We start from the raw sequence: 15,165 nt of genomic DNA, 5'->3' as shown, positions 1-15,165 counted from the left end.
GTTAATTGAAACAGCATCCATTAATGGATCTTGAAGAGTAACCAGTGCTAATGTGAAATTGTATTCCAATTTAGATTAAAACTGGATCCAATTAGTTGAAAGGTTTGGAGCTGGAACTTCCATGTATCACAATTCGTGAGCTATGAGAGAGAATTTAATCTTGTGTATAAATTATGCAGTTTTGAAAATGTTCCAATTCTGTGTATGATATGTTTGGAGGTTGCCAGCTTGTGTGGTGATGACAAACAGCGTGCAGCAGATGCGTTGATGTCATTTGCACAAAATCAAGATTTGCAACTGAAGCCCATGAATGGTAATGGACATTTGCACCAATGCAGATCTTAGCTGGAGAATTGGGGCCTGCTTTAGCACTTGAGTAATAAGGATCATGTTTGCTTGGTCAATGTGTTAATCTTCGAATAGGTAAGTGCTCTAAGAAATGTGCTTGCTGTTCACTTCCACCCCAGCTCACTCTTCCCCAATGAAGAGTTGCATTTGTTCCAGTATGTAATGATCTGTATATAGATAATAGATTAATTCATTTGATTGCAGAGTTTTCATAGCAGAATCTTAACAAAACAATTAAATTCTATTTTGCCTTTCAACTCTGCTCTTGTAATTCACTTCTCTTTTTGGGCTACAATGAGAATTCCAGTATCATTTTGCATCAATTCCACTCATGACTTGCACAACTTTTGAACTAAAAATAAGTCTGTTTTTTTGGAAGCCCATATATGGTAAATGAGCTGCACAAAATATTTGATGTTTTGTTTGTGGTGGTTTGATTCCTCAAATATTTCTATCCACTTAGGCAATCTATCACAATGAACAATATCGCCCTTGTAACTCTGCAACAACAGTGTTGCTGTTGTCATGTTCTAGTAGGCAATTTCCATGGCACTTTGCTTGACATTTGACAATGCAGTATACATTCACTATTGTCTCTATATAATTTATTTCACCCAGGTCATCTCGGATAGCTCTATCATTGGACACAAGCCAAGGTGTTTATCATGCAAATCCCTTAACAGATTTGTATTGCTCAGGAATCACTAATCCATCTCCCTCTGACACGCTGTGGACTAGCAACTCATACTTTGAAACAAAATGAGTGAATTTCTGCATTGGAATCTGAATTGGTGGCAGTATAGTTTGGCAAAAACAATCTCATTTGATGGCCCTAACAATATTAATGACAGTGATAGGTGACTCACCCAAATACAAGCAAGATACCACTTATTTGGAGTAACCTGCACAGGAATTGGCAGCACTGCTATGATTTGCTGATTGTACCGAATGCCTTTACTGTAAGCAAAATTAGGGCCCACATTTGCATTCGTAGTGAAGCTACTATGGGAACATAGAACAGTACAGTACAGGAACAGGCCCTTTGGCTCACAATGTTGTGCCGAACTAATTAAACTAGTAATTAAATGCCTAACTAAACTAATCCTTTATGCTTACACGATGTCCATATCCCTCCATTCTCTGCACATTCATGTGCCCTATCAAAGAGCCTCTGAAATGCCTCTATCATATTTGTCTCCAGTACCACCCCTGGCAGTGCATTCTAGACACCCACCACTGTTTTTTAAAAAAAAACTTGCCCCGCACATCTCCTTTGAATTTACCCCCTCTCACCTTAAATACCTGCCCTCTAGTAATAGACATTTTGACTCTGGGGGGAGGAAGACACCAGCTGTCTGTCCATGTCTCTCATAATCTTAAACTTATTTCAGGTCTCCCCTCAGCCTCTGCCAGTCCAGAGAAAACAACCCAAGTTTGTTCAACCTCTCCTTGTAGCACATCTAGTAAACCTCTTCTGCACACTCACCATAGCCTCCACATCCTTCCTATAACGGGGTGACCAAAATTGAAATGCAATACTCCAGATGGAACTCATAATCTTTTAATTCAGAATAGCTGCAGGAGAGTTATAATAGACCAATGGTCATACAGGTACTTATGGGACTTTATAACCTCAAGTACTAGAGACACTTCCACCTGAGCACAGTTTGGTTCAGCAGCAGTATGCTGGATGCGAATGCTTTGGTTATCTTCCCTTGTGAATAGCATAACAGTGATATTTTTACAATAGTGGGTAGATGTTTCATATTTGATTATGGAAGGAAATGGAGTACATGCCAAAACATACACATGAGAAGTCTTAGCCTATAGAATACTTGGGTCACGGAGTAGACAAGGACAATCTACATCCTACACTCCCCAAAAACATTCCAGGCATAGATAGGTGGAGGATTTTGTAAATTACTACAGTAAATTCATTTCAAATTTGGCAACCCTGTTGTATCCATCAAATTAAGCATGTTGGGGTGGCACAATTGCACGGCAAGTAAAGCTGCTGTCTCCTCAGGTCCAGTGACCCTGGATTTAATCCTGGCCCCTCATGCTGCCGGTGCGGAGATGGTATATTCCCCCTGACTGGGTGGGCATGGTTTGGGTGCTTCTGTTTCTTCCTACATCCCAAAGACATGAGGGCTGATAGGTTAATTGGCCACTGTAAATTGCCCCTAGTGTGTTGGTGAGTGATAGAATCTGGGGGGAGTTGACAATAAAGTGGGGAGAATAAAAATAACGATTTGGTGTAAATGTTTCTGTGCTGTATGACTCTACCCATTCTGACAGGTGGACAGATTTTCAGATATTAATGGAATTGAGGGATATGGAGTTAGTGCAGGAAAGTGATGCAGAGGTAAAAGATTAACCTTAACCTTATTGAATGGCAGAGCAGAAATGAGAAGCTAAAGCTGCTACTTCTTGCACGTGTTGACATCTATGATTTCTGAATTTTTGCTAACACTGCTTTGGTAGCAGTATCTGTGAAGTTTGGTTGGATGTCCTTGTGCTCTGGAAAATGTGAATTGTAAGCAAATCCACCATTTGCTGATGTTCTTCAGTGTGCAGTGACTGGTGATTCCACCTCCCAACGTTTCCCATGCTGCTGCTTTTGCAGCATGCCTTAGCAGGATGACCAGTCTTAAATGTGTAGCATTCTTCCTTAAACGGGGAACAATTTTGGATCAAGTGCTGTACAAAGTATCTTTGCCAGGGGTTCAATTAGCCTCCAATACTGCCAGCATTACCACTATATTTACCATGATCACCTCTGGTTTCCTGGAAACCATGACCACTTGGGGCTGGGTGCCTTCTTAACTGCAGTATATTCAGTGTTACAGATGTTTGTTCTGGGCAAGACAGTCATGTGTATCTCATCAACCATATTCAAGGACAATGCTGTTGATATGGCAAATCGAATGTCAAGTCGGGAATTGTTGACTATTTACTACAAATAAATTAATTCATCAGCCTTCACTGCAAGCAGTCCCACAATGTTCTCTCCTAGGAATTTCCAAAATGGCAGCATATTGGAGAGCCTTGTGAGTGCCACAATACATTGCCATGTTATCAGTTTTCAAGTTGATTCCCCATCCTAGGATAACTTCTAGCCGATCTCTAATTGCTCAGGATTATAATGTTGTTCCAACTTCCGTCAAAATGTTTTTCGCTGACATTTTGAGGTTTTATGAACCCTAGGTCCTGCTTTAGTTCAGGAGATTGTCCATTTTCTCCCTGATACGAATTACTGGGAAACTTCCATAATGCTGTTTACAATGAAAGAACTCTCCAATCACTTCATGGAATCCATAGTTCTACCCCTAAGAGCGATATCTTTTCAGGGGCTCATATTACACACATAATTGCTGCCAAATTCAATCTGCTCTGAGCAGTAGTTTATCCCTCTAGCCATATGATGGCACCATTTTACTAATTTCCACAGCAGAGCCAGGACAAGCAAGACCCTTGTGCGACTACTCAGGCTGATTCTATAGGCCTTGTGCACAACAAAATTTTGTTAATGGACCACCTGCCACAAAACAGGTGTGTGCTGCCTCTTCAGCACCAGGTTTACTGGGGAAATAGACGGAAAAGAAATAAAAATGGAAGTAGAAACAAAGAAAAAGTAATGAAGGAGGAGAGAGATCAAATTCAATGAAAAGAAACTGGACAGGAAGCTGCTAATGCACTTCACTGTTTTCATGCTTTGCACTTCTGTTGAAGGTGAGCATTACTTCTATTTTTGGAAAAATCACACTCAGGATCCTTAGACACAGCAGCTAGAAGATTTTTGGTTATTCCAAAGAGAGACACTGAATTAGAATATTGTAGAGATTTTGTGTTTAGAATTACTGTGCAAAAATATTTTTGACTGATATTTAACCTAACACAATTCATTTGAGTATTATCAAGTATTACTCACTTCCCCATCCCATAAAATTCCTAACCCCACCCCATCCTCCACCACGATTGAGGAGTGTAAAATAAGGTAACTCACCAGGAGCAGGGAGAGGCAATCACATTGGACTGCCTCCAGGTCTGGCTCAAGAGAACGCAGCTGGATGCTGAGAAGCAAGTATCTTATTGACTGGATGATGCACATCTTATTTCTGACAATGGGAGCAGTAAAAAAGGGAGAAATAGGAAGTTAATCAAACAGTAGAAATCTTTCAAAAGATATTGGTATTCAGATAGAAGAGCCTAAAAGCAATAGAAATTTCAGCCAAAGCAGTGGTGGTGTATATTAATATGAAGATATTCACAAAATAATAAACTCCTTTCACTGACAATATGAAGGTGGACAAAATATTATTTGGTATAATTAACTCAAGGACAGTAGCAGCCAGCTTGATCATGGGCACAACCCTCCCCACCATCGAGGACATCTTCAAGAGGCAGTGCTTCAAAAAGGTGACATCCATCACTAAGGACCCTCACCATCTGGGACATGACCCCTCCTTGTTACTACCATTAGGGAGGAGGTACAGGAACCTGAAGATCCACACACAACGTTTCGGAAACAGCATCTTCCCCTCTGCCATCAGATTTCTGAATGGTCCATGAACCCATAAACACTATCTCTATTTCTTTTTCATGCACTATTTACTCATTTTGTAATTTATAGTAATTACATGTCTTTGCACTACTGTGCCGCTAAACAACAAATTTCATATCATAAGACTGATAATAAATCTGATTCTGAAACTCCAAAAGGAATTGGGGAACACTCATTTGTATGGGTTCTATTTGTACATGTGATGTTTCTCTTTGCCTCCCAATAGAATCTTGCGAATATTTAATCTCTGTAGCTACAATATTTTTTTTACTACATTCGGCTTCCATTCTCAGACTTGAGAATCTAAACCAAACTCCAAATGAAAAACTGCATTATCACAGGTGCTGTCACTTGGATAAGCTGAGAAGTTTACTTGACTGTTCATTTCCCTCCATAGATGCTGCCTGACCTGCTAAGTTCCTCCAGCATTTTGTGTGTGTTGTTCCAGATTTCCAGCATTTGCAGAATCTATTGTATCTCTGTTTACTCTTTTTCTCCTCTTGTAGCAGATGTGCACAATTTCAGACAGAACAGAAAGCCACTTACTCATGTTCATGGCAATGCTATTCCCTCAACCTAAATTAATGTTAGCAGACAGGCTGATCAGTTGATTGCTGTGTGCAGGGACATTGTGAAAAATGGTTAACACATTTTCTATGTTAAAAGCAATGATACGAGACTTTTCTGAGAAACCTGATAAAACATTATGTAATTCATTTGAAATTCTTATTTTCCCCCATGAAAATTAATCCTGTGAACAATGTAATTGCTTTCAGTTTTGTATATCTGCAGCATGGTATCATTGAGCTGGGTTTCAAAAATGGGGTCTTTTTAAACAATTACAAACAAAATGAAGGACTTGATTATTTGAGACCAATTGGTTGCTTTTTTATATATTGGAAGACTAATTTGTGAATTGTCAACTTCGTACATATTTTTGAAATAACAAATTTATTCTAACAAGTGTTTCTCTGTGCCACATGCTTTTTGGGAAAGAAGTTAATGCTGAGAAACAAAAGCCTGATGTTGAGATTCATCTGCAGATGATCCAAAACCACAAGACTTTCATTTGAACCTTTCACAAACTTTGTCCTTCTAAAATATGAAGAAATGCCAAGTTTACTATCAAGGAAAAGATTTATTTTAAATATACTTAAAATCTAATTGTTTATCTTGGAATGTGGAAAGTATTGTCAAGGCTGTATTTATTGCCCTATCCCCAGTTGCCCTAGCAGAGGCCCATTGATAAAGTAGTTGGTGGGCAGGAACACCTGCCGTGATATCGAGGTGCTGTGATGGCAACCACATCAATTCAGTCACGGATGACTCCAGCTATTTGAGTGGATTTGATTTGCATTGATTTAACTTTTGTTCAGGTCTCTTGCTGCATTATTTAATCAAATGCAGCTTTGGTTGTAGAGGACAGCCTTATACACCTCATGTCATTTTGGCAATGTCTAGATCAAGGTTATACTGAAACAGACATTGAAAAACAGGAGCAGGAGTAGGTCATTGAGCCTCTCACCATTCAATATGACTATGGCCGATGCTGTAGCTCATTACCATTCATCCCACAATCCGTGATTTCTCTTCTAGAGATCCATCTATATCCTCCATCACCATATTCAACAATTTAGCCTCCACAACTTTCTGGGCAAAGAATTCCACAAATTCACCATGCTCTATGGAAGTTCAACTGGGAAGAGAAGCAACTGATTTTTCTTTGCAGGATTTCTGTGCTACAGTATGATTACAGACTGTGCTCGCGGTACTTGCTCGATCCCATTGATTTAACTGGTACTTAATGTGGCATGGATTGAATTGACAGCCATACACATGTATCTATGATAGTAGGGACGTTAGGGCGAGATCAGGTGAGGTCACCATCCACTCTGTACTTCTGGCTGAAGATACTTGTTAACTCTTTAGACTAGTATCTTGTGCTCTTGATGGGCTGTATAATGGTTGAGGATGATGGTGTTCTACATACTTTCAGGTGGAGAATCTTTCATTTGTCTTTTTATTATTTGTGTAAACTTTAGCCTTATCCATTGAATTACTCTTAGATCTGTACCCTCCCCTCCTGTCACAGTCTGTTTATTATCTCCCATACTACAGATATGTTTGCTCTGTATCACACCCGTGTCCAGCAGCTCTCACATGCTGCAGCCATGACACATTACTTGTCCTGCCATCACTAATCTAGTCTTGTCTCGACTCTGCTCTGCCACATCTTTACAACTTTGATCCTTTGCCTCCAGCATTTAATTTAAAATCCCAGTTAGGTGGGTCATCAGTCTAGTCCCAGACAATTCAGAGGCAGACTGACCCTCCCAGCGCAGCTGCCCACTTCGCCCAGTACTGGTACTGATAACCATGTACTGGAATACACCCCTACTGCGCCAGTCTTTGAGCCAGGCATTTAATTTTCTGATCTTATCTATCCCATACCAATTTGCACATGGCCTAGGTAGCACTCCAGAGAATTTAACCTTTGAGCTTCTCTTCATTAATTTGGTGCTTGGCTTCTCATATTGACCATCAAAAACCTCTTTCTTTATCCTGCTGACGTCATTGATTCCAACACATACAATGAAAACTGGATCCTGCCCCTCCTGCTCTAAGCTCCTCTCCAGCCCTGGCTCCAGGCAGGCAATTCAGCCGTCTGGACTCAGTGCTCTGTGCAGCTCCCTGCAGCTCCCATTCTCCTTCAAACAGTCTGAAAGAACCTCACACCCGTTAGACATTTGCAGAGGCTGAGGCTCCTGCCCTCTGAGACACCTTATCTGCCTCACTGGCAGTCACACTCCCCCATCACTAATCTCTGATTAAATCAGAAGATCCTATCTTAAGAGGAGTACAAAGCATCCAGGCAACTTTCCCTAGTGTTTCCCCAGGTCAGTGACTCTGAGCCAAAACTCTTCAAGCTGCAAGTGCTCACTGCAGATGTGTTTATTCTGGAAATCACTGGTGCCCAGGAGGTCCTACATGCTATAGCAGTGACACATCACCTGTCCTAACATCACTAATATCCATTAACCAATTTTTTTATGCAATAAAGCATTCTGCTGAGATTCTACCATCATGGAAGCTGGTCTTCAACCAATTCAATTCACTTCATGTGACATCGAGAGAGCAAAGATTATGGGACCAGACAACATTGTAGCTGTAGCACTGAAGACCTGCACTGTAGAACTAACAGTTCCCCTAGCCAAGCTGTTCTAATGTATGTACAACACAGATGATCAAGATAAAAACACTCCAGTGGTTGGAGTCATAACTCCCACAAAGGAAGATGGTTGTGGTTGTTAGAGGTCAGTCGTTCCAGTCCCAGGATATCACTGAAGAAGTTCCTCATGGCTACTTGACAGCACTTACCAAATCCATGACCCCGACCACAAGAAAGTTGAGGACACCATGTGTATGGGAGTACTGCCACCTGCAGATTCCCCTCCAGCTTTCCACCATCCTGACCTGGAAATATAGTGTCATTCCTTCGGTGGGTATAAATCCTGAAACTCCTGGCTAACAGCACAGAGGGAGTCCCTTCACCAGAAGGAAAACAGAAGCTTAAGAGCTTCTCAAGAGCATCAAAGATGAACAATAATTGCTAACCTTGCTAGTGACACCCAGATTCTGAAAAATGAATAAATAAAACATTTAAATTAATACATTTTCCTCTTTACAAATTTTTGTTAACTTACTAGCAGTCCTGGACTACCTTAAATCTTAGACGTAGACTAGATCTTTGCCACCTACCCAACTTCTATCTCCAACTCCCAGCACTCTGTTAAAAGCTGTACTCACCTTTACTGACGGCTTTTAAAGTTGAAGTTTGTCAGAAAATACTCACCAATCAGCCACTGGTCTTGCACCAATGTCACACCTTTTGAACCGGTACCAATGTTGATTTGCTCCAACTACCCTACCTCACTGAAGCCCCCTTACTCACTTTTACACACCCACTGCTGAATCATCTGACCAATTGACTGACAATGGGCTTCCAAATTACCAAATTCCCTTGGGATTACTGTCACCATCCAATTTCTACTCTCCATTATTCCTAAGGTAAAGTTTACCTTCCCAAATATAAGTGTAAACTATGTATCTAAACTCTTCTGTTGGTGATAAATTTCTTACCTTTATTGACCATCCAGTTCTTAGCACATCTTTAAAGATGTCACCATTGTCTGTGAGAACACCACTATAATTTACAAAATTGTTCCTATTCTTCTTAATCTAGTCCTGCAGAATATAAAACTGAATGCAGGGGATGGATTGGCATCATGGTCAGCACAGACATTGTGGGCCAAAGGTCCTGTTCCTGTGCTGTACTGTTCCATGCTCTATGAATGTAACATGATTCCTTTCCTTATGGTGAGATCCCTCACAGTAGAGAACTGTATTCCCCTACCCAGATTCTAATTGAAAGTTGGCAGTGATGTTTTTTTGAGGTTCACTGTATAACTGGCAACTGATGAAGGAGGGTGAGAATTTCACAAGGTGGAAGACAGCATAGTTTTTTAAGTTCCTGACATCATTCAGAAACAATAAAGTCATTTTCTAATGCACAGATGTTGCACCATCACTCTATAAATGCCAGCTGCATTACTGAAATTCTAACTGTACAAGAAACTTCACACTTTTGGCTATGATTAATCCTGTTAGAATCCTCATTGTTGTGGTAATGAAAAAAGCTGCCAGTATATAGAGCACAATCTCCTGAAAGCAAAAAAAAATCCATGGGGCTTAAAATGATTCCAAGTAGGAAACAGTGGTATACTTTCTGCAAGTCTGCGTTGTCAGTTGGAAGTCTTACCAACCGTGAGCAGAAATTGTGCCCCAGAATCAATTCTTTAAAAAAATATTGTGAGTGGTGTAGGCCTGACTTGCCTGACTTTCCAATTTCAGTGGACTTGAAAAATTTACACCCTCAATTAGAAGTTGCAAACCACAGGAAAGATGACAAGCACAAAGCTGCTTTTAGGATTAAAAAAAAACAAAAATTATCAAAATGAAAATGCAGCTTTTAGAGATTAGGATACCTTTCCAACTTTAGTACCAATGTATATATAAAGCTGGATCCCTTGAATTCTGCAACACCTCAGAGCAAATCTCTAGAGCAATTAAACCAATTTCTACATCACAGAATAAAATCAGAGAATATTGCAGAACAGGAGGAGGCCATTTGGCCCAAGTGCTCATATTGAATCTTTGAGCAAGCTCTCCAATTCAGCAAGGCAAAGTAAACTCTATAGCAAAGTACCAAGTGAATTGTATAACTGCATCTTGAGAAACGTGTAACAGCAGGAATCATTTTAGATTCAACTTATTGTCTCTGAGGATGAGAAGGTGCAATGCAGAATGGTGCGTGCATGGAAGCAAAGACTAGTGGCGGCAGCAAAACATGTTAAGGTAGCCTTAACTCATCTATCAATTGCTGGTCAGTCAATTGCATGCTCCCCACCAGCTTATAGTCAATTAATCAATTGGGGGTCAACTGGCCATCCTGAAACCAAAAGGAGCATTGGAGGTCCTGGTATCTGGGGGATTCAGGAGCTTCTGCATAACTTTCTGTTGTGTTATGGCTCTTGTTCTTTTTCACAACAGCAGAGAAAATTTTCAAAGCTTATAAAGGAAATCCTACCACACCTTAAATCCAAATGTATATTTGAACTTGATGATTAGCAAACCTGCAATTGCTGCAGCTGAGACCTTTGATGCAGACATCACTAAAGGCAACCAGCTGTACACCTGAAGGTGTAGTCACTTGTCAAATGCCTTTGTACTTATTAACTTGCTGAACACAACTTGTTCAGAGTGAAACAAGTTACAAATGCTCTTTTATTTTTCTGAAAAGCTACAAATTCTCTGAGAACAGAAATCCAAGTGCCCTGGGATCACAGTTAACCCTGCCGTGCTCATGTTTATAAGGAACACGGCAAAACTAATAAAGTTGAGAAAAGATCATTAAAAGTATTCTAATCACTATCAAGGGGCTGGCATACTTGCTTGGTTCAGATTAGGGGCAGCATTACTACAAATTGCCTGTTGTGAGAATGCTTTTTTCCGACACTTCCAAAAATTGGAACTACGTGATTTCCCAACAAAGTCACATGGAAAGAAAGGAACTGAAAAAGATTTGGAAGAACTTTCTACTTACAGACAATATAACAATAATTGGAAAAAATATAACTGGGGAAGGAGTTAACAGGACTTTTAACAAACTGAACTAATATTTCATTTATAAAGCAGCACAAAATACTCACCTAGAAATACTGTATATTAGATGCTCATTATTAATTAATGCATCTATTTTACAAATCCCTGGTTAAGATGTTGAATAAGTTAATTTTGTACCAATGTATTACAGGTTTGAATAATGTTATTATAGAGCAAGAGGACTCTGGCTGTTTTGGCTATTCTTGCCAAACATATCTTTACTAATTTTACTTACAGAAGTCACTGAGAAGTTACTGAAGAAACTGAGTGCATAAACCAATGACAATAATAAACCAATACCAATACTGAGAGTATGCTGAGTCTCTAATAACTCCAGTTAAACTTTGGGTGTAGAAAACACACCAGCATCATGCACACCCAAATCCAATTCAAATGCTAAAAAAAAGTTCTCTCTTAAATGTGTTGATTCACATTGGTTTACAGTTTCACACATGCCTGCAGTCAGCTTTCTGTTATATGAGCCAACTGCCCTTTCTTCACGTGTAAGTTTTGGCAGTGCATATCAGCAGGTAGCTGAGCTGTGGATGTTTAGCAGAGCCAAGAAGACTTCTGCTCTCTATTCTTACACACTCCATTATACATACCACTGGACTAGGAAACCTAGCTGGGATTTTATTTTCAATCTTGTTAAGACCATGTATTTAAGGGCAACAAAATAACTCAGCACAAGCCAGAGATCAAACCTGGGACCTTGCAGTCTGCATGCACGAATGCTTTCTTACATTAGCATATGCCTGCTACATTTGGATTACTTAGCTGGAGAGCTTCTCAAACAGACTCTCCACAATCTGCTTCTGATAGCCATCTGTGTATAAACAGCGATGTGCCATGAAATGCAGCAAATTGGTTGCTTGCTCTTAAAGACAAATTTGCAAATTTACATGGAGCAGCCTATTAATGTGACTTCTTTCTTCACAAGGATTGGAATTTATAGAGTCAATGATTTCTGCAAGCTCTTGGTCTTCCTGCCCCATAATTCTCTATTCTTAATTTTAGCCTTGATGCTTATATTTCAGTAGATCTTGGTGGGTACAATTCCCTTTTGGCAGACAAAAAGACAGCAAACAAAATAAATATCTATATTTTCATGTTTTAATAATACCTTCAGGCACAACCCCCAGGGTGGAAATCAACCACCACCCCCCCCCCCCAACACCATTGTTATGAGGGCTGCTGTTTGATGTCAGAGGAACAGAACATCCAATAGCAACTCCTGTCATCGTGACGTTGTGGGCATTCACTGGCTGCCTCTCCACTCCCCTCCAACCTCCTCATTTGATGGTTGTTTGCGACCCAGTGCAGGTGAAGACCTCTGTATCTGGAACCCCTAAATTCCGCTCGAGAAGGGAATGGGAGTCACTGTGATCTTATTTTCCCTCAACAATGTCCTCATTAGCTGCTTCCTGTTATGTAATTCCACAAACATCACTTGTTCTCTGGCATCTTACTGAAAGAATCTCTGTACTGTGTGATAACAACCTGCCTGGACACAGGAGGTATGGCACCAACCTTCAATCTTGTCCTCTCATAGTATCCTGAGCCACCATTGGGTTAGACCAGAGAGCAGTCAGGAGCATCAAGCATCCCAGTGCAAAAATGCCAGAACTGTTTCTAGGATCTCTAGTGGTACAGATAACTCAACACAGATTGAGAACTGAAACCTTGACCATGCATGATCTGTTTGGGTCAGCTAATCAGTATCTAAACCTGCTCTTCCATTTGAGGAATTACATCTTAAAGAGAAAGTACCAGTTTACAAATAAGGTTGAGGTGCATAACACAGTTTTGTGTTCAATTCCATGCATAAAAATGAGTTTCTTGTTTGGACTTGCAATTGGTTTCCTGGACTTTTAATTAGTTTCTTGGTTAGTCTTTAAATAAAGTTTATGAAAAATTATAAATACAGGAAGAATAACAGCCACCAATGTACATTTAAAACAAATACAGAATCTAAAGGGTGGATTAAACATTCATCAGAATGGAATACCCCAGGCGATAATGTATCTATCTTTCAGGAGCTTTCTGATTCACTTTATTCTTGCATTGTTTGTTTTTGCAAAATGGGATTGTATAGGAAAACAATCTCCACTGGGGTTGTCTTTAGACAGCCATTTGATAAATTATGTACATCACATTACTGTGAAAAGGGAAAGTGTTGCAGCCCCGGGGGATTATCCCTAATCTAAATTTTTAAACCAGTTTTATTTTCCCCCTCCCTGTGACAAGATTATCCCACTTTGGTCATACTTAAGCACAGGTTTAACAAGTAACAAAACAAAAATGTAGCATCTTGGCACAGTAATAATATACTTTTTAGCAAGTGCATTACTCTTATTGTTCAGTTTGATGGAAGAATGAATTGCGTACTTAGCTTTCAAGTTAAAAAAAAGCTATTATTTAAGCGCTGTGCTTTAATGGTATATATTTTTCATTTTGAGTGAATAATTAAGCAATGTGATCCCGCTCAAGGTCATTGTTTACAACTCAGAATAATAACCTGGCAACAGTAGTACAGTAATTATAAGGAGGAAGCAGGGTAACTGTCACTGCTGGAATTTTGATAAACACAGTTAGTCAAAGTAGATGAAAGTATTCTGTTACCATGTCTAATTTTTCTTTTATTACAGATATGACTGGCAATTTCAAAGGTTACAACAATACATGCAGCCCAGGCTTTAAGGGTGTGAGAACTGCTTTCCTCTACACAGACCAAGAAGTGCTGAATTAGAAGTGGCTGGAGCAGCAACAGAGAGATAATGCTTGTGAATAAGAGGAGGAGTTCTAGACACTGAGTTTGGAACTGGAACATATCTAACAAGAGGCTTACTTTCATGTCAAACTAACAATGTAAACAATACTGGAAAGTTACCTACTTCCAAGAATGTTCATAATGTATTAACATAAATGGAACACCGTATACTTCTTCAAGGATTTCCTGGAAAGTATTTGAATCATTATCCTCATTCAATATTTTTCTGATTTATGTAATTTTCTTCTTGCTTATTCTGAAAAAGAACACCATGTCAACAAAAAAAAACCTGTTTGTGGTTTTTCATGGGTAAGACTATCTTATTGCAGCAGAAACAAATCTATCAGCCAAGTAGATGCAAATGACCTACAGAAGAAATGCTACCCTGAGGTTCCATCTGCCTGTTCCAGTGGTTCAAAGGAAATGTTAAACATCTTTACCACAAGTCAAAGATTGGAGAGTTTTCTAGGACGGTACCCCAACTATTGATGCTGCCAAAAGGGGCAATGCTTTTAATAATAACACATATGGAAAAAGGTTGGCTGTTTTTTCATACTTCAAATTCAATTCTCATGAAGCATTAAGATATCCCTGGTGTTATATAAGACCACTGTTTATAAAATATAAAAAATAAACAATTATTTTTATTTATTTAAGTGATGTACTGCCGAGACCAGTAGTTACTGTACATCTCTAATTGCCATTGAGTAGGCTGGTTTCTTGAATAAGAGCAGAGTTCCTGGTGAAGATACCCCCACAGTGCTAGTGGAGCGGGAGGTCCAGTGACAACAAAGGAACTGCAATATATTTACATGACAGGATGGTGGGCAGTCTGGGGACACTAAAGGTGGATGTGTTTCCATCTGCCTCCAGCCCTTATTGTTCTTGGTGGTAGACATTACAAGTTTAGGAGGTGGAATCAAAATAGCTTTACCAAGAGAGGTCAACGAGTGTGGCATCAAGGTGGTAAAACTGAAGACAATGGAGATCAAAGGGAAAACATGAGTGTGGTTAGAGTCATACCTCACACAAAGGAAAATGATTTACAAATTAGGAGGCTATTGGGCCCATCAAATCTATGCTGGTTCCCATTCAATCCCATCAATCCTGTTCCCCTGCTTACTTCCCTGTAACTTTTCTTTGACAGATGCCCATCAATTCCCCTCTGAATCTCCCACCCTCCACATACACTAGATGGTCATTTACAGTAGCCAACTAACCTACTTGAATCTCCAAGGCACACAAGGTTACAGACCTAATG

Source organism: Pristis pectinata, chromosome 22 (genome assembly GCF_009764475.1).
Source record: "Pristis pectinata isolate sPriPec2 chromosome 22, sPriPec2.1.pri, whole genome shotgun sequence".
NCBI classification, from domain to species: domain Eukaryota; kingdom Metazoa; phylum Chordata; class Chondrichthyes; order Rhinopristiformes; family Pristidae; genus Pristis; species Pristis pectinata.
Note: the sequence above shows the minus strand (reverse complement) of the source record.